This window comes from Oncorhynchus gorbuscha, linkage group LG25, assembly GCF_021184085.1.
Source record: "Oncorhynchus gorbuscha isolate QuinsamMale2020 ecotype Even-year linkage group LG25, OgorEven_v1.0, whole genome shotgun sequence".
NCBI classification, from domain to species: domain Eukaryota; kingdom Metazoa; phylum Chordata; class Actinopteri; order Salmoniformes; family Salmonidae; genus Oncorhynchus; species Oncorhynchus gorbuscha.
Window position 1 is genome coordinate 1,708,563 of NC_060197.1, and position 18,692 is coordinate 1,727,254.

General features: G+C 45.9%; 1 long non-coding RNA gene across 1 annotated transcript; it reads left to right on the forward strand.

Moving 5' to 3' along the window:
- Nucleotides 1-14,324: 14,324 nt before the first annotated feature.
- LOC124014255 lies at nucleotides 14,325-16,041 on the forward strand. Its single transcript, XR_006834988.1, has 2 exons — nucleotides 14,325-14,686; nucleotides 14,866-16,041. It is a non-coding gene; the product is annotated as an uncharacterized LOC124014255 (long non-coding RNA).
- Nucleotides 16,042-18,692: the final 2,651 nt, after the last annotated feature.

Sequence of the window (18,692 nt, forward strand, 5' to 3'; positions counted from 1 at the left end):
AGAGGGCACTTAAACACACTCCAAATAGACTAGCACTGTCGCCAATGTGCGTGTGTCTGTGTGTGTGTGTGTGGCCGTGGGACAAACCCACAGTAAAATAAAATAATTCCACAAACTGCTTGAGATAGTACCAAAGTATGGCCTTGAGGAGGATGCCTGGTTTGCCCTGGGCACAGACAGGTTCAGGGAGGTACAAACAGTGCTCACAATGCACCACAGGAGAGAGTGTAGCTAACACAAGGGTGACAGCTTCTTACATAGCCCCTGAAATACCCCTCAAATGTTCAGTACAATCTACAGTATATGCACAGTACAAACCATTCTGCTCCCAAAAACGGTGTGTGGATGTACCTTTATATAGGACAGTTTGAGGCCTGTACTCTTAACATCTTCCAGACAGTGTTTTACAAGCTTACAAAATAGAATGTTAAAGGCTCATTTGACTGGAGCATGGAGCTAGCTATAGCAACAACCAAGGTAGTGGGTTCAATTCCGGCATGGGCCCCACATAATGAATACTGTATAGTAGGCCTATACAGTGCATTCAGAAAGTATTCAGACCCCTTGACTTTTTCCACATTTTGTTACGTTACAGCCTTATTCTGAAATGGATTCACATTTCTCCCCCTCATCAATCTACACACAATACCCCATAATTGCAAAGCAAAAACAGTATTTTAGAAATGTTTGCTAATAGAAATGGAATGATCACATTTACATAAGTATTCAGACTCTTTACTCAGTACTTTGTTGAAGCAAACTCCCTCCAGTCTTCTTGGGTATGACGCTACAAGCTTGGCACACCTGTATTTAGGGAGTTTCTCCCATTCTTCTCTGCAGATCCTCTCAAGATCTGTTAGGTTGGATGGGGAGTGTCGCTGCACAGCTTTTTTCAGGTCTCTCCAGAGATGTTACATCCGGTTCAAGTCCGGGCTCATGCTGGGCCACTCAAGGACATTCAGAGACTTGTCCCGAAGCTACTCCTGTGTTGTCTTGGCTATGTGCTTAGGGTCATTGTCCTGTTGGAAGGTAAACTTTCGCCTCAGTCTGAGGTCCTGAGTGGTCTGGAGCAGGTTTTCATCAAGGATCTCTCTGTACTTTGCATTAATTTTTCCTTCGATCCTGACTAGTCACCCAGTCCCTCCCACTAAAAAACATCTGCACAGCATGATGCTGCCACCATCATGCTTCACTGTAGGGATGGTGCCAGGTTTCCTCCAGATGCGAAGCTTGGCATTCAGTCCAAAGAGTTCGATCTTGATTTCTTCAGACCAGAGAATCTTGTTTCTCATGGTCTGAGAGTCTTTAGGTGCCTTTTGGCAAACTTCATGTGCCTTTTACTGAGGAGTGGCTTCCGTCCATAAAGGCCTGATTGGGGGAGTGCTGCAGAGATGGTTGTCTTTCTGGAAGGTTCTCCTATCTCCACAGAGGAACTCTGGAGCTCTGTCAGAGTGACCATCGGGTTCTTGGTCACCTCCCTGACAAAGGCACTTCTCCCCCAATTGGTCAGTTTGGGCAGGTGGCCAGCTCTAGGAAGAGTCTTGGTGGTTCCAAACTTCTTCCATTTAAGAAGGACGAAGGCCACTGTGTTCTTGGGGACATTCAATGCTGCAGACATTTTTTGGTATCCTTCCCCAGATCTGTGCCTTAGCACAATCCTGTCTCGGAGCTCTGCGGACAATTCCTTCGATTTCATGGCTTGGTATTTGCTCTGATATGCCCTGTCAACTGTGAGACCTTATATATACAGGTGTGTGCCTGTCTAGATCATGTCCAATCAATTTAATATACCACAGGTGGACTCCAATCAAGTTGTAGAAACATCTCAAGGATTATCAATGGAAAAATGATGCACCTGAGCTCAATACTGAGTCTTATAGCGAAGGGTATGAATACTTATGTAAGTAAGGTATTTCTGTTTTTTATTCTTTATAAATTTACAAACATTTCTAAAACCTGTTTTCGCTTTGTCATTATGGGTATTGTGTGTAGATTGATGAGGGAAAAAATGATTTAATCCATTTAGAATAAGGCTGTAATGTAACAAAATGTGGAAAAATTCTAGGGGTCTTAATACTTTCTGATTGCATTGTATATGTCGACAGAAAGTTGCAATGGGGAAAACATCTCTTAAATGGGCTCTTCTCTTCATTTGTAAAACACAATGTCAGAGGAAGAGGCTGAGAGAAAGGGAAAGAAGAGAAGAGAAGAAGAGAAAGACAGAGAAAGGGAAAGAAATAGGTACCAGTGAGAAAGAGGTATCTCCCCATCACCCCTTTCTCCCACTCCAGACCTGGAAGGGGTCAGGAACAGGTGACTGAGTGTTTGTGACAGTTGCTCAGACTCGAGGACGGAAAATCCTCTTATGCTGCCCGTGGAGAGCATAGCAACGCCCCATCCTTGTCCGTGCAGTCAACCCCCCCCAGTCAACCTCTCCATGGAACCCTCTTTTCACAGCTAGGTTAACACTGGAGCCGAAGCCTAGCGTGAGATCAGCACGCTTGTTACTCTAAACTTTCGTGGAAATCACAAACTGCTATCTATGTGATATGTGTGTCAATTCAAGTTCAGATGTGCCCCTCTGTGTTGTTTACCCCCCCCCCCCCCATGCATTCACTGGATTACCATGGGTCTCATGTGCATCTTGACATGAAACACAAGCAATACTGCCTGGGGAAAGAACCTAATGGAGTGCCAGATAAAGGGGAGGTAATAAATGAGGTAAAGCTCCTGAGGAGACGGCGTTAGAGCTTAGAACTTCGCAAACCACAAAAAAAAAACGTAACTCTTTTATGGTGGTTGGGACATAACCTGACTGCATCTACCTTCTGGACGTCCATCTTCACTCCTTGCGGGCTGATTTGGTAGTCTAGGAAGGAGACAGCCTCCTGATGAAACTGGTACTTCTCAGTCTTGACAAACAGGTGGTTAGCCAGGAGGCATTCCAGGACTACTCGGACGTGAGCGATGTGATCCTCCAAGGTAGCCAGGATGCCGTTGATATACACAACCACCTGGCGAAACACCTCATTGATGAATGCCTGGAACACTGACGGAGCATTAGATAAGCCAAATGGCATCACCAAGTACTCGTAGTGACCAGACATCGTGCTAAAAGCTGTCTTCCATTCATCTCCCTCCCGGATGCGGATGAGATTGTATGCACTCCACAGGTCCAATTTGGTTAAAAAACGGGCCACACGGAGCTGTTCGATGGCACCAATTGGTGGTGATGTCATTGAGTCCTCTTGTAATCAATACACAGGGGTAACCCACCAACCTTCTTGGCCATGAAGAAGAAGCCTGCAGAAGTGGACGTGTGGATGAAACCTTGTTGGAGCACCTCATGGATGTGCTCCTCCATGGCCTTGGTTTCAGCCACCGACAGAGGGTAGATGCGTCTGGGTGGGGGCGCAGAGCCTGCAAGCAGGTTGAGGGCAAAGTCCCAGGGGCAATGAGGAGGGAGACAGGTGGAGCAGATTTTGGAAAATACCTTCCCCAGGTCCTGGTATACCCTCGGGATGTTGGGCTGAAGGGCAACCACAGGACTCTCAACCGACGTGGATCCAAAGGGGATGGGAAAGCAGGCCCTTCGGCATTCGGGTGCCCAGTCCATGATTTTCATCCTCGACCATGAGATGGTGGGGTTATGGCTTTGAAGCCAAGGGAGGCCGAGGAGGATCTTGTGAGCTGGTGGTGAAGGGAATGTTCTCCTGATGGATGGACTCCACAGTGAAGGTGAGTGGTTCGGTGATGTGTGTGACGGTCCCGGGACCTAATGGCCGATTATGGAGTGCTTGAACATGGAAAGGAGAGGAGAGCAGGTATGAGGTGATGTTTAAGAGAGGAGGCAAGAGTCTGGTCAGTAAAGTTCCCCGTGGCACTGGAATCCACTAATGCTGTAGAAACAGACGCTGGGAGTCGAGAACCAGGTGCAGGTGGTAAGTTTAATATAACAAATAACTATACAACATAGGAATAGTGTATTGACATGAAACACAGAAACAATACTGCCTGGGGAAAAAAACCTAAGGGAGTGCCAGATAAAGGGGAGGTAATAAGTGAGGTAATGGAGTCCAGGTGTGCCTCATGATGAAGCACAGGTGTGCGTAATGATGGTTGCCAGGACCGGTGGTTAATAAACTGGCGACGTGGAACGCCGGAGGGGATTAGCGGGAATAGGCGTGACGGTGATGTATATAAAGTGTAATATTGGGATGCAAACTCAAAATGTCAACTCTATATCTGACATGGTGCAGGTGTCTTCTTTTTTCTTAAGCCCATAACCATGTGTGTGAGGTGTATAATTTTGTTTCAAAGTGTATGTCACTGTGTGTGACCCTGATTTAGCCCACTGCAGTAAAAGGTTATTAACCTTCTGTCTTATGTAACCATACCAAACGTAACATATCATCATGCCCTTGATTTACATTTACTGTTACGTCCACTCTACACTGAGTATACCAAACATTAAGAACACCTTCCTAATATTGAGTTGCACCATCCCCTTTTGTCCTCAGAACAGCCTCAATTCATCCAGGCATGGACTCTACAAGGTGTGGAAAGCGTTCCACAGGGATGCTGGTCCGTGTTGACTCCAATGCTTCCCACAGTTGTGTCAAGTTGGCTGGGTGTCCTTTGGGTGGTGGACCATTCTTGATACACACAGGAAACTGTTGAGTGTGAAAAACCCAGCAGCATTGCAGTTCTTGACACAAACCAGTGCACCTGGCACCTACTACCATACCCCGTTTAAAGGCACTGAAATCTTTTGTCTTGCCCATTCACCCTCTGAATGGCACACACAATACATGTCTCAATTGTCTCAAGGCTTAATTTGTTTGATTTGACCTGTCTTCTCCCATTCATCTACACTGATTGAAGTAGTATAGTGACATCAATAAGGGATCATAGCTTTCACCTGGATTCACCTGGTGAATGTCATGGAAAGAGCGAGTGTTCTTAATGTTTTGTATACTCAATGTATGAGACCAGTCTTTGTGTGGACACTCATTGAGCAGAACGAAGACAAACGTCGGGCACGAGACTCCTCAACCCAGCGATGACCGAGCCTGACAACAGAGGCCTGTGTGTGTGTGTGTGTGTAGACTGAGGACATCCTCCATCAGATGACCTGAATACAGAGTCCCCCTGCCTAACTCATGTCACATTCAGCCACTTTGATAGAACAGTGCTCTCTCTTCACAGAACACTCCCTAGGCCAACACTAGGCTACTTTGTCAAATTCACTTTCTGCTCTTTTATTCTAGACATAATCCTATCTGTTGGCCTTCACATCTCTCAAAGCCTTAGTTACATATGCATGCAATGCAAGAACTGCAAGTAGATGATCAAAACGACGTTGCGTAGCAAAAGTACACAGAGGTGCAGCCCTCCAATTTTAAACTCAATGCGAGTACTGGTACGCTGGATCGCCATGAGACGCAAACATTTTGTCCAAACACTCACTGCTTGATCCTCATGTTTGCGGCTTTGACCATGGCTTGTCTAATGTTGGGCATTGAATATGTCCCGCCATCTTGTGGCCATCATCTCTCCACCAGAGGAGGCTGGTGTCACGAGCGTCTGAAGAAGAGGTGCACCACACCAAGGTGCAGTGTGGTGAGGGTACATTTATTTTTATTTAAGATAAATGTCGCCAACAAGACCATGAAGCTCAACAGTGCTAAGTGCCTCAAACAAAGTTAACTACCCACACTGAAAGTAGGGAAAAAGGGCTACCTAAGTATGATTCCCAATCAGACAATGATAGACAGCTGTCCCTGATTGAGAACCATACCTGGCCAAAACATAGAAATAAAGAAACATAGAATGCCCACTCCACATCACACCCTGACCTAACCAAATAGAGAAATAAAAAGGCTCTCTAGGGTCAGTGCGTGACAGCTGGTGGGAGGAGATATAGGAGGATGGGCTCATTGTAATGGCTGGAATAGAATAAATGGAACCGTATCAAAAACATCAAATATATGGAAACCACAAGTTTGACTCCATTCCATTTATTCCATTCCAGCCCGTTCCTCTCACCAACCTCCACTGCAATATAGCCTCGTTGAATACAGTATTTAAAATGTGTTGTTGGGGATTTTATTTTTCGTTGAGTTACTGCTTTAATGTATATTGTGTTACAGTGTGTTATTTTGTACCGCACAGCCATTAGGTTGTCATCGTTTTACCCCAATGCGCATCTTTATTCCCCTAATGGCATTAGCTGGAACAGAAATATAGTAATCTGAGTCAAATGACTTTGACACCCCTGTGCCAGTATTTATCACAAGTCTCAGAGCTGGAGTGTGGATCTAGGAGCAGGTCCTCTACCCCTGTCCATAATAAGCTGATCCACTGTGATCTGAAAGAGAAAAGTGATACTTGATCATCATTCGTACTCTGAGGCATTGTTAAATATAGACCCTGGTCTGATGTTGCACTGCATTTCACATATTGACACTCTCTACCAGATGGCACAGGTAGGTGTATAAGAGCCCCCTGTTTCAAGTGTCTCAGAGTAGGAGTGCTGATCTAGGATCAGTTTAGACTTTTAGATCTCAATTAATAAGATTACATGGATAGGGGAACCTGATCCTACACCAGCACTCCTATGGATGTCGATTAAGGAAGCCCCCCGAATCTCTCTCATTCAGAGGGGTTGGGTTAAATGCAGAAGACACACTTCGGTTGAATGCGTTCAGTTGTACAGCTGACTAGGTATTCCCCTTTCCCTAATACACTGAGACGCTTATAAAACGGGCCCAGGTTGGTGCCCTGGTGTTCTACTGTTAATCATCGCCATCTAGTGGTCATGGACTTTTAATGCAATTTCCCCTGTGATTTCCTCCACACATTCCTTCTGAGGACACGCTACTAATCATTGGGCAGAATTTTTTGTTCTTTTTTTTTGTCACGTGCGCTCCAAATACAACAGCTTTTCAACCTTACAGTGAAAAGCTTACTTACGAGCTCCGAACCAACAATACTGTTTAAAGAAAAAAAATAAGAATAAGAAATAAAAGTAACAAGAAATTAAAGAGCAGCATGAAAATAACAATAGTGAGAATATATACAGGGGAGTCAATGTGTGGGCGCACCGGTTAGTTGAGGTAATATGTACATGTAGGTAGAGTTATTAAAGTGACTTTGCATAGATGATAACAACAGAGAGTAGCAGAGGTGTAAAGGGGGGGGGGGGTGACAATGCAAATAGTCTGGGTGGCCATTTGATTAGATGTTCAGGAGTCTTATGGATTAGGGGTAGAAGCTGTTTAGAAGCCTCTTGGACCAAGACTTGGCTCTCCGGTACCGGTAGCAGAGAGAACAGTCTATGACTAGGGTGGCTGGGGTCTTTGACAATTTTTAGGGCCTTCCTCTGACACCGCCTGGTATAGATGTCCTGGATGGCAGGAAGCTTTGCCTCCGTGATGTACTGGGCCATACAGTTGCTATAGCAGGCAGTAATGCAACCAGCTCTCGATGGTGCAGCTGTAGAACCTTTAGAGGATCTGAGGACCCATGCTAAATCTTTTCAATCTCCTGGGGGGGAATAGGTTTTGTCATGCCCTCCTCACGACTGGCTTGGTGTGCTTTTTCATTTGTTGGTGATGTGGACACCAAAACCTTGAAGCTATCAACCTGCTCTACTACAGCCCCGTCATTGAGAATGGGGGCGTGCTTGGTCCTCTTTTTCCTGTTGTCCACAATCATCTCCTTTGTCTTGATCACGTTGAGGGAGTGTCATGCAGGTGAAAGAGGACCCAAAAGCGACTTGGCGAAAACAGAGTCTTTAATCCAGTAAAGTAAATACAAACAAAAAAACACAACTTTCACTCGAAATGACGAGGACAAACTGGAGACTCGATCTTGAACAGCAGGTGAACAGCAGGTTGCCTCGGGAAGGCACTTGAACCAGACAGACTCAGACACCTGCTCACCACGCAGCATCTGAGGAAAACACGACACGACAGGGCGATACACAAACACAGCACGGTGAATTCTAGACAAGGAACCGACAGGACAGGAACGGAACACAAAGGAAGAAATAGGGACTCTAATCAGGGGAAAGGATCGGGAACAGGTGTGGGAAGACTAAATGATTGATTAGGGGAATAGGAACAGCTGGGAGCAGGAACGGAACGATAGAGAGAAGAGAGAGCGAGAGAGTGAGAGAGGGAGGGGGAGAGAGAGGGATAGAAAGAGGGAAAGAACCTAATAAGACCAGCAGAGGGAAACGAATAGAATGGGAAGCACAGGGACAAGACAAGATAATAAATGACAAAACATGACAGTACCCCCACTCACCGAGCGCCTCCTGGCGCACTCGAGGAGGAATCCTGGCGGCAACGGAGGAAATCATCAATGAGTGAACGGTCCAGCACGTCCCGAGACGGAACCCAACTCCTCTCCTCAGGACCGTAACCCTCCCAATCCACTAAGTATTGGTGACCCCGTCCCGAGAACGCATGTCCATGATCTTATGTACCTTGTAAATAGGTGCGCTCTCGACAAGGACGGGAGGGGGGAGGGAAGACGAACGGGGGTGCGAAGAAAGGGCTTAACACAGGAGACATGGAAGACAGGATGGACGCGACGAAGATGTCGCGGAAGAAGCAGTCGCACAGCGACAGGATTGACGACCTGGGAGACACGGAACGGACCAATGAACCGCGGAGTCAACTTACGAGAAGCTGTCGTAAGAGGAAGGTTGCGAGTGGAAAGCCACACTCTCTGGCCGCAACAATACCTTGGACTCTTAATCCTGCGTTTATTGGCGGCTCTCACAGTCTGTGCCCTGTAACGGCAAAGTGCAGACCTCACCCTCCTCCAGGTGCGCTCACAACGTTGGACAAACGCTTGAGCGGAGGGAACGCTGGACTCGGCAAGCTGGGATGAGAACAGAGGAGGCTGGTAACCCAGACTACTCTGAAACGGAGATAACCCGGTAGCAGACGAAGGAAGCGAATTGTGAGCGTATTCTGCCCAGGGGAGCTGTTCTGCCCAAGACGCAGGGTTTCTGAAAGAAAGGCTGCGTAGTATGCGACCAATCGTCTGATTGGCCCTCTCTGCTTGACCGTTAGACTGGGGATGAAACCCGGAAGAGAGACTGACGGACGCACCAATCAAACGACAGAACTCCCTCCAAAACTGTGACGTGAATTGCGGGCCTCTGTCTGAAACGGCGTCTAACGGGAGGCCATGAATTCTGAATACATTCTCGATAATGATTTGTGCCGTCTCCTTAGCGGAAGGAAGTTTAGCGAGGGGAATGAAATGTGCCGCCTTAGAGAACCTATCGACAACCGTAAGAATCACAGTCTTCCCCGCAGACAAAGGCAGACCGGTAATGAAGTCTAGGGCGATGTGAGACCATGGTCGAGAAGGAATGGGGAGCGGTCTGAGACGACCGGCAGGAGGAGAGTTACCCGACTTAGTCTGCGCGCAGTCCGAACAAGCAGCCACGAAACGGCGCGTGTCACGCTCCTGAGTCGGCCACCAAAAGCGCTGGCGAATAGACGCAAGAGTGCCTCGAACACCGGGATGACCAGCTAACTTGGCAGAGTGAGCCCACTGAAGAACAGCCAGACGAGTGGAAACAGGAACGAAAAGGAGGTTACTAGGACAAGCGCGCGGCGACGCAGTGTGCGTGAGTGCTTGCTTAACCTGTCTTTCAATTCCCCAGACTGTTAACCCGACAACACGCCCATAAGGAAGAATCCCCTCGGGATCAGTAGAAGCCACAGAAGAACTAAACAGACGGGATAAGGCATCAGGCTTGGTGTTCTTGCTACCCGGACGGTAAGAAATCACAAACTCGAAACGAGCGAAAAACAACGCCCAACGAGCTTGACGGGCATTAAGTCGTTTGGCAGAACGGATGTACTCAAGGTTCTTATGGTCTGTCCAAACGACAAAAGGAACGGTCGCCCCCTCCAACCACTGTCGCCATTCGCCTAGGGCTAAGCGGATGGCGAGCAGTTCACGGTTACCCACATCATAGTTGCGCTCAGATGGCGACAGGCGATGAGAAAAATAAGCGCAAGGATGAACCTTATCGTCAGACTGGAAGCGCTGGGATAGAATGGCTCCCACGCCTACCTCTGAAGCGTCAACCTCGACAATGAATTGTCTAGTGACGTCAGGAGTAACGAGGATAGGAGCGGACGTAAAACGTTCTTTTAGAAGATCAAAAGCTCCCTGGGCGGAACCGGACCACTTAAAACACGTCTTGACAGAAGTAAGAGCTGTGAGAGGGGCAGCAACTTGACCGAAATTACGAATGAAACGCCGATAGAAATTAGCGAAACCTAAAAAGCGCTGCAACTCGACACGTGACCTTGGAACGGGCCAATCACTGACAGCTTGGACCTTAGCGGAATCCATCTGAATGCCTTCAGCGGAAATAACGGAACCGAGAAAAGTAACGGAGGAGACATGAAAAGAGCACTTCTCAGACTTTACGTAGAGACAATTCTCTAAAAGGCGCTGTAGAACACGTCGAACGTGCTGAACATGAATCTCGAGTGACGGAGAAAAAATCAGGATATCGTCAAGATAGACAAAAACAAAGATGTTCAGCATGTCTCTCAGAACATCATTAACTAATGCCTGAAAAACAGCTGGCGCATTGGCGAGACCAAACGGCAGAACCCGGTACTCAAAATGCCCTAACGGAGTGTTAAACGCCGTTTTCCACTCGTCCCCCTCTCTGATGCGCACGAGATGGTAAGCGTTACGAAGGTCCAACTTAGTAAAGCACCTGGCTCCCTGCAGAATCTCGAAGGCTGATGACATAAGGGGAAGCGGATAACGATTCTTAACCGTTATGTCATTCAGCCCTCGATAATCCACGCAGGGCGCAGAGTACCGTCCTTCTTCTTAACAAAAAAGAACCCCGCCCCGGCCGGAGAGGAAGAAGGCACTATGGTACCGGCGTCAAGAGACACAGACAAATAATCCTCGAGAGCCTTACGTTCGGGAGCCGACAGAGAGTATAGTCTACCCCGAGGAGGAGTGGTCCCCGGAAGGAGATCAATACTACAATCATACGACCGGTGAGGAGGAAGGGAGTTGGCTCGGGACCGACTGAAGACCGTGCGCAGATCATGATATTCCTCCGGCACTCCTGTCAAATCGCCAGGTTCCTCCTGAGAAGTAGGGACAGAAGAAACGGGAGGGATGGCAGACATTAAACACTTCACATGACAAGAAACGTTCCAGGATAGGATAGAATTACTAGACCAATTAATAGAAGGATTATGACATACTAGCCAGGGATGACCCAAAACAACAGGTGTAAACGGTGAACGAAAAATCAAAAAAGAAATAGTCTCACTGTGGTTACCAGATACTGTGAGGGTTAAAGGTAGTGTCTCAAATCTGATACTGGGAAGATGACTACCATCTAAGGCGAACATGGGCGTAGGCTTCTCTAACTCTCTGAAAGGAATGTCATGTTTCCGAACCCATGCTTCGTCCATGAAACAACCCTCAGCCCCAGAGTCTATCAAGGCACTACATGTAGCACCCGAACCGGTCCAGCGTAGATGGACCGACAAAGTAGTACAGGATCTTGATGGAGAGACTTGAGTAGTTGCGCTCACCTGTAGCCCTCCGCTTACAGATGAGCTCTGGCTTTTACTGGACATGAATTAACAAAATGTCCAGCAACTCCGCAATAGAGGCACAGGCGGTTGGTGATCCTCCGTTCCCTCTCCTTAGTCGAGATGCGAATCCCTCCCAGCTGCATGGGCTCAGACTCTGAGCCAGAGGAGGGAGATGGTTGCGATGCGGAGCAGGGAAACACCGTTGATGCGAGCTCTCTTCCACGAGCCCGGTGACGAAGATCTACCCGTCGTTCTATGCGGATGGCGAGAGCAATCAAAGAGTCCACATCTGAAGGAACCTCCCGGGAGAGAATCTCATCCTTAACCACTGCGTGGAGTCCCTCCAGAAAACGAGCGAGCAGCGCCGGCTCGTTCCACTCACTAGAGGCAGCAAGAGTGCGAAACTCAATAGAATAATCCGTTATGGACCGTTCACCTTGGCATAAGGAAGCCAGGGCCCTAGAAGCCTCCCTACCAAAAACTGAACGGTCAAAAACCCGAATCATCTCCTCTTTAAAGTTCTGGAACTTGTTAGAGCAATCAGCCCTTGCCTCCCAGATAGCTGTGCCCCATTCTCGAGCCCGGCCAGTAAGGAGTGAAATGACGTAAGCAACCCGAGCTCTCTCTCTAGAGTATGTGTTGGGTTGGAGAGAGAACACAATCTCACACTGCGTGAGAAAGGAGCGGCACTCAGTGGGCTGCCCGGAGTAGCAAGGTGGGTTATTAACCCTAGGTTCTGGAGGCTCGGCAGGCCAGGAAGTAACAGGTGGCACGAGACGTAGACTCTGGAACTGTCCAGAGAGGTCGGAAACCTGAGCGGCCAGGTTCTCCACGGCATGGCGAGCAGCAGACAATTCCTGCTCGTGTCTGCCGAGCATGGCTCCTTGGATCTCGACGGCAGTGTAACGAGCGTCTGAAGTCGCTGGGTCCATTCCTTGGTCGGTTCCTTCTGTCATGCAGGTGAAAGAGGACCCAAAAGCGACTTGGCGAAAACAGAGTCTTTAATCCAGTAAAGTAAATACAAACAAAAAAACACAACTTTCACTCGAAATGACGAGGACAAACTGGAGACTCGATCTTGAACAGCAGGTGAACAGCAGGTTGCCTCGGGAAGGCACTTGAACCAGACAGACTCAGACACCTGCTCACCACGCAGCATCTGAGGAAAACACGACACGACAGGGCGATACACAAACACAGCACGGTGAATTCTAGACAAGGAACCGACAGGACAGGAACGGAACACAAAGGAAGAAATAGGGACTCTAATCAGGGGAAAGGATCGGGAACAGGTGTGGGAAGACTAAATGATTGATTAGGGGAATAGGAACAGCTGGGAGCAGGAACGGAACGATAGAGAGAAGAGAGAGCGAGAGAGTGAGAGAGGGAGGGGGGGAGAGAGAGGGATAGAAAGAGGGGAAAGAACCTAATAAGACCAGCAGAGGGAAACGAATAGAATGGGAAGCACAGGGACAAGACAAGATAATAAATGACAAAACATGACAGGGAGAGGTTGTTGTCATGGCACCACACGACCATGTCTCTGACCACCTCTCTATAGGCTGTTTCATTGTTGTCGGTGATCAGGCCACTGTTGTGTCATCTGCATTATATTATGTCTGGTGGGGATTGCCCAGTCGTGGAAAAAGTACCCAATTGTCATACTTGAATACAAGATCAAATTAAAGATACCTTAATAGGAAATGACTCAAGTAAAAATGAAAGTAACCCAGTAAAATACTGCTTAAAAGTCTCAAGTCTAATTCCTTATATTAAGCAAACCAGACAGCACAATTTGTATTCAATTTAAATGTTTTCTTGTTTAAATTACAACTAGAAACAAAACAATGTCACCAATTTAAAAATGGACCTGAAGAGGGACCTTAAAAAAGCCAAGTCATATAATTGATATGCTATTATTCAGAATATTATTTGTTTATTTAACCTTTATTTAACCAGTAAGTCCCATCCTTGGTTAACTTTTACCCAGAGTGCCTTTAGCAGCTCAGTGAATTTCCATCCATTTGCTTCCTGTGGTCAATGTCAAGTCCTTGGAGAAACATGAGAGTGTATGACTGACTGACCGCAAATAGCAGGAGACAGGCCACAATAGGCCTACAACAATACTGACTCATTGGTGGATTCACTGATTCTACAGAAAGCTGAAGCTTAAAATGTGAAATTTGCTGGTTGAAACTAGTACCCAAATCATCAGCCTAATGTGGAAGTTCCCTTTTCAGTGTACATCTGTCTGATTATATATGAAAGCCGAAAGGTCACTCAAGGGGTAGAGGAGGGTGTGGGTTTATGTTAATTAATAGTACTGTACAAGTAAACCCCAGAGTATGAAGCTGAACCTATTAATGTATGTGTAATCACTCTCTTTGACGCACACAGAAAATATCCTAAAGCAAAATGTGTCTCAGAACTGTGGGTTAGAATGCATTGTGCAACAACTCCTAACTTCCCAGAGCTACTTATTAAGTGGATTGTCAAACAACTAGAGTCTATGGTGGTTATATCCTTAACTGCTATGTCATTGTATTTCTTGGCGGGATGGGAATAGGCTAAATATAAAATATGTAGAGCACTTGTCTTATCACACAGGTAGGTAGAGTTATTAAAGTGACTATGCATAGATGATAACAACAGGGAGTAGAAGAGGTGTAAAAAGGGGGGGGGGGTGGCGGACGTCCAACCAAGTCCAATCAGACTTCAGTAGCCTTTTCTGCCATCTTGCGTGAGTTATCTGTGAAAGAGACTAACATTAAATCATTAGCAGGCCTATGTATCGAGAATTGGAAATTCCCAAATATTTGATGATGTCAGTGCACACAAGCCTTGAAGCAAGAGAGCGCTGCGATGCATCATGACATTGCGACATTGCCTTATGATATCAAGAGGAGGCTCATTTATTTCCCTCGACTGTTTTCAAAGCGTTTTAAAGAAAACTTGAGGAATATCTACATCCCGTGTCGTCATTAGCAAGGAAAGTCTGTCTTCCACGCCAATCTTGGGTCGGGAGTTCTACTACTCTGCACAAGTTGAAGTTTAAAATCGGCAGGCATATTGTAAGTACTCAACAGTTTCTGGCGGCGTTCCGTTTGGTAGTCTACTTTCCCACCACACGGTTAATGTGTAGTTGCGTTCCCGGTTATGTAATGGTAATTTATTATACGTTTAGGAAAATACATGGAAAAGAGTACAAACAACAAAACACATGTAATTAATATCATTTCTGTTTGTGAAGGTGACGCTGCGGTTGTTCAACACAAGACCACGTCCATTTCACTGGAGAAGCTATGATGACAGACGTCTTGAAGATGTTTTTTATCGGGACAGCGTTCATTGTCCTCGCCGCGCTGATGGGAATGGTGGATTCATTTGGTGGTCTCATGTATGTCCAAGACGCGGATCCTGCAGATTATTTACAGTTGGAGAGCAGTGCTGACATACGGATGTCTTCAACCCATTCGAGAGGTTCAGGGAGTATCAAACGCATTGGATCATGATGAGGACGTCATGTGGAGTGGAATTAACACGAACAGGCTTGGTTTATGTTATGTTTTCGTTTGTAAATGACTACTTGCACTGTACAATGTGTACACTGATTTTTACAAAACATTATTGAGCCTTTCATCATGGTTCGCTTTCAGTTTCACTCGTTGGTGTCCCACTCCCATTGGGCAGAAACTGGCTGAATCAGCGCTGGTTCCACGTCATTTCAACCCCTGAAAAATCTATGTGATGAGCGTGGATTGGATTTGTAAAAAGTCATTAACGTATGGGCGGGCACTCTGTCTCTTTTTGAACCTGAATCCAATGATATGGTGATATTTTTTGTTGAATTGTGCAATTCAGAACTAGACGTGGAACTGACGTCTGTGCGCAGTGGGGTTTGATTTATACAGGTCACTACGGATTTGATGAGGTGTTTAATTTGTTTTGCACATTTGAAGAACACCCTAGTTGATGTTTATAGTAGGCTATTACTAAAGTATTAGGTCATATTGACAGCTATTACTATGGAGTTATATCCACTCTATACTATACTAATACTTGGTAGGGCAGCAGGTAGAGCGTTGGGGCAGTAACTGAAAGATCGCAGGTTTGAATCCCCGAGTTGACTCGGGAAAAAAAATATGTCTGTGCACTTGAGCAAGTTACTTAATTTAGCAAACGCTAAATCGCTCTGGATGGGAGCGTCTGCTAAATGACAAAAATGTACTAATCTGTATACATGGCATTGCCTATATCATGTAGGCTATTTGTTGTATATTGAAGATCGCATCATGTGTAAAAGAAAAAGGGCTACATTATGCACTAATTGACTCTTCATCATGCACTGTAATATTGTGTCATAAACAAAGTTGTAAAGAATAAACACTTTTATAGTCTATTGTCAATTAAATGAATAGACACTATTGCTTGTGAGTACTGTGGATACCAATATCCCTGGCAGCCTCCCATGCCCATGTTGTTAACCTTTTACTGCAGTGGGCTAAATCAGGGTCACACAGTGTTTCTTGGCAGTCTTAAACAAATCTACTTTGAAACCAAAGTATATACCTCACACACATAGTTATGGGCTTTTAAATAGGAGACACCTGTACCATGTCAGATATAGAGTTGATATCTATTGCATTTTGAGTTTGCAACCCAATATTACACTTTATATACATCACAGAAGACTGAAATATAACAAAACCAGTTGTTAAAAAAAAAACTAGGTTTATTTATGAAAAATATTTAAAAATATTGCACCCATGAGGCCAGTAGTCATTTGACTGCAGGACAGGGCTTCCAACCTGAATTGTAGATTAATAATATTAGGCCTTCATGTATTGTCCCCTCTGAACTTAATCCACAGATCCCTTGAAAAAAATGTGTTTTATCTGTTGTTATTAGTAACATTCTTAAAATAATTACATGTAAATGTATATATATATATATATATATATACATTACCGTTCAAAGGTTTGGGGTCATTTAGAAATGTCCTTGTTTTTGAAAGATTTATTTTTTTAAGTCCATTAAAATAACATCAAATTGATCAGAAATACAGTGTAGACATTGTTAATGTTGTAAATGACAATTGTAGCTAGAAACGGCAGATTTGTTATGGGATATCTACATAGGTCTACAGATGCCCATTATCAGCAACCATCACTCCTGTGTTCCAATGGCACATTGTGTTAGCTAATACAAGTTTATAATTTTAAAAGCCTAATTGATCATTAGAAAACCCTTTTTAAATTATGTTAGCACAGCTGAAAACTGTTGTTCTGATTAAAGAAGCAATAAAACTGGCCTTCTTTAGACTTACTTCTGAAACACGTCAGTCTATTCTTATTCTGAGAAATGAAGGCTATTCCATGCGATAAATTGCCAAGAAACTGAAGATCTCATACAACTCTGTGTACTACTACCTTCACAGAGCAGCGCAAACTGGCTCTAACCAGAAAAGAAAGAGGAGTGGGAAGCCCCGGTGCACAACTGAGCAAGAGGACAAGTACATTAGAGTGTCTAGATTGAGAAACAGATGCCTCACAAGTCCTCAACTGGCAGCATCATTAAATAGTACCCGCAAAACCAGCCTCAACATCAACAGTAAAGAGGCGACTCCGGGATGCTGGCCTTCTAGGCAGAGTTGCAAAGAAAAAGCCATATCTCAGACTGGCCAATAAAAATAAAAGAAAAAGATGGGCAAAAGAACACACACTGGACAGAGGAAGATTGGAAAAAAGTGTTATGTACAGACAAATCTACATTTGAGGTGTTCGGATCACAAAGAAGAACATTCGTCAGATACAGAAAAAATAAAAGATGCTGGAAGAGTACTTGGTGCCATCTGTCAAGCATGGTGGAGGCAATGTGATGGTCTGGGGGTGCTTTGGTGGTGGTAAAGTGGGAGATTTGTACAGGGTAAAAGGGATCTTGAAGAAGGAAGGCTATCACTCCATTTTGGAATGTCGTGCCATACCCTGTGGACAGCGCTTAATTGGAGCCAAATCAAATTTATTTATATAGCCCTTTGTACATCAGCTGATATCACAAAGTGCTGTACAGAAACCCAGCCTAAAACCCCAAAAAGCAAGCAATGCAGGCGTTGAAGCACGTTGGCTAGGAAAAAGGCCAAAACCTAGGAAGAAACCTAGAGAGGAACCAGGCTATAAGGGGTGGCCAGTCCTCTTCTGGCTGTGCCGGGTGGAGATTATAACAGAACATGGCCAAGATGTTCAAATGTTCATAAATGACCAGCATGGTCAAATAATAGGTCTGGGACAGGTAGCACGTCCGGTGAACAGGTCAGGATTCCATAGCTGCAGGCTGAACAGTTGATACTGGAGCAGCAGCATGGCCAGGTGGACTGGGGACATCAAGAAGTCATCATGCCAGGTGGTCCTGAGGCATGGTCCTAGGGCTCAGGTCCTCCAAGAGAGAGAAAGGAAGAGAGAATTAGAGAGAGCATACTTAAATTCACACAGGACACCGGATAAGACAGGAGAAGTACTCCAGATATAACAAACTGACCCTAGCCCCCCGACACATAAACTACTGCAGCATAAATACTGGAGGCTGAGACAGGAGGGGTCAGGAGACACTGTGGCCCCATCCGATGATACCCCCGGACAGGGCCAAACAGGATGGATATAACCCCACCCACTTTGCCAAAGCACAGCCCTCACATCACTAGAGGGATATCTTCAACCACCAATTTACCATCCTGAGACAAGGCCGAGTATAGCCCACAAAGATCTCCGCCATGGCACAACCCAAGGGGGGCAAACCCTGACAGGAAGATCACATCAGTGACTCAACCCACTCAAGTGACGCACCCCTCCTAGGGACGGCATGAAAGAGCACCAGTAAGCCGGTGACTCAGCCCCTGTAATAGGGTTAGAGGCAGAGAATCCCAGTGGAAAGAGGGGAACCGGCCAGGCAGAGACAGCAAGGGCAGTTCGTTGCTCGAGAGCCTTTCCGTTCACCTTCACACTCCTGGGCCAGACTACACTCAATCATATGACCCACTGAAGAGATGAGTCTTCAGTAAAGACTTAAAGGTTGATACCAAGT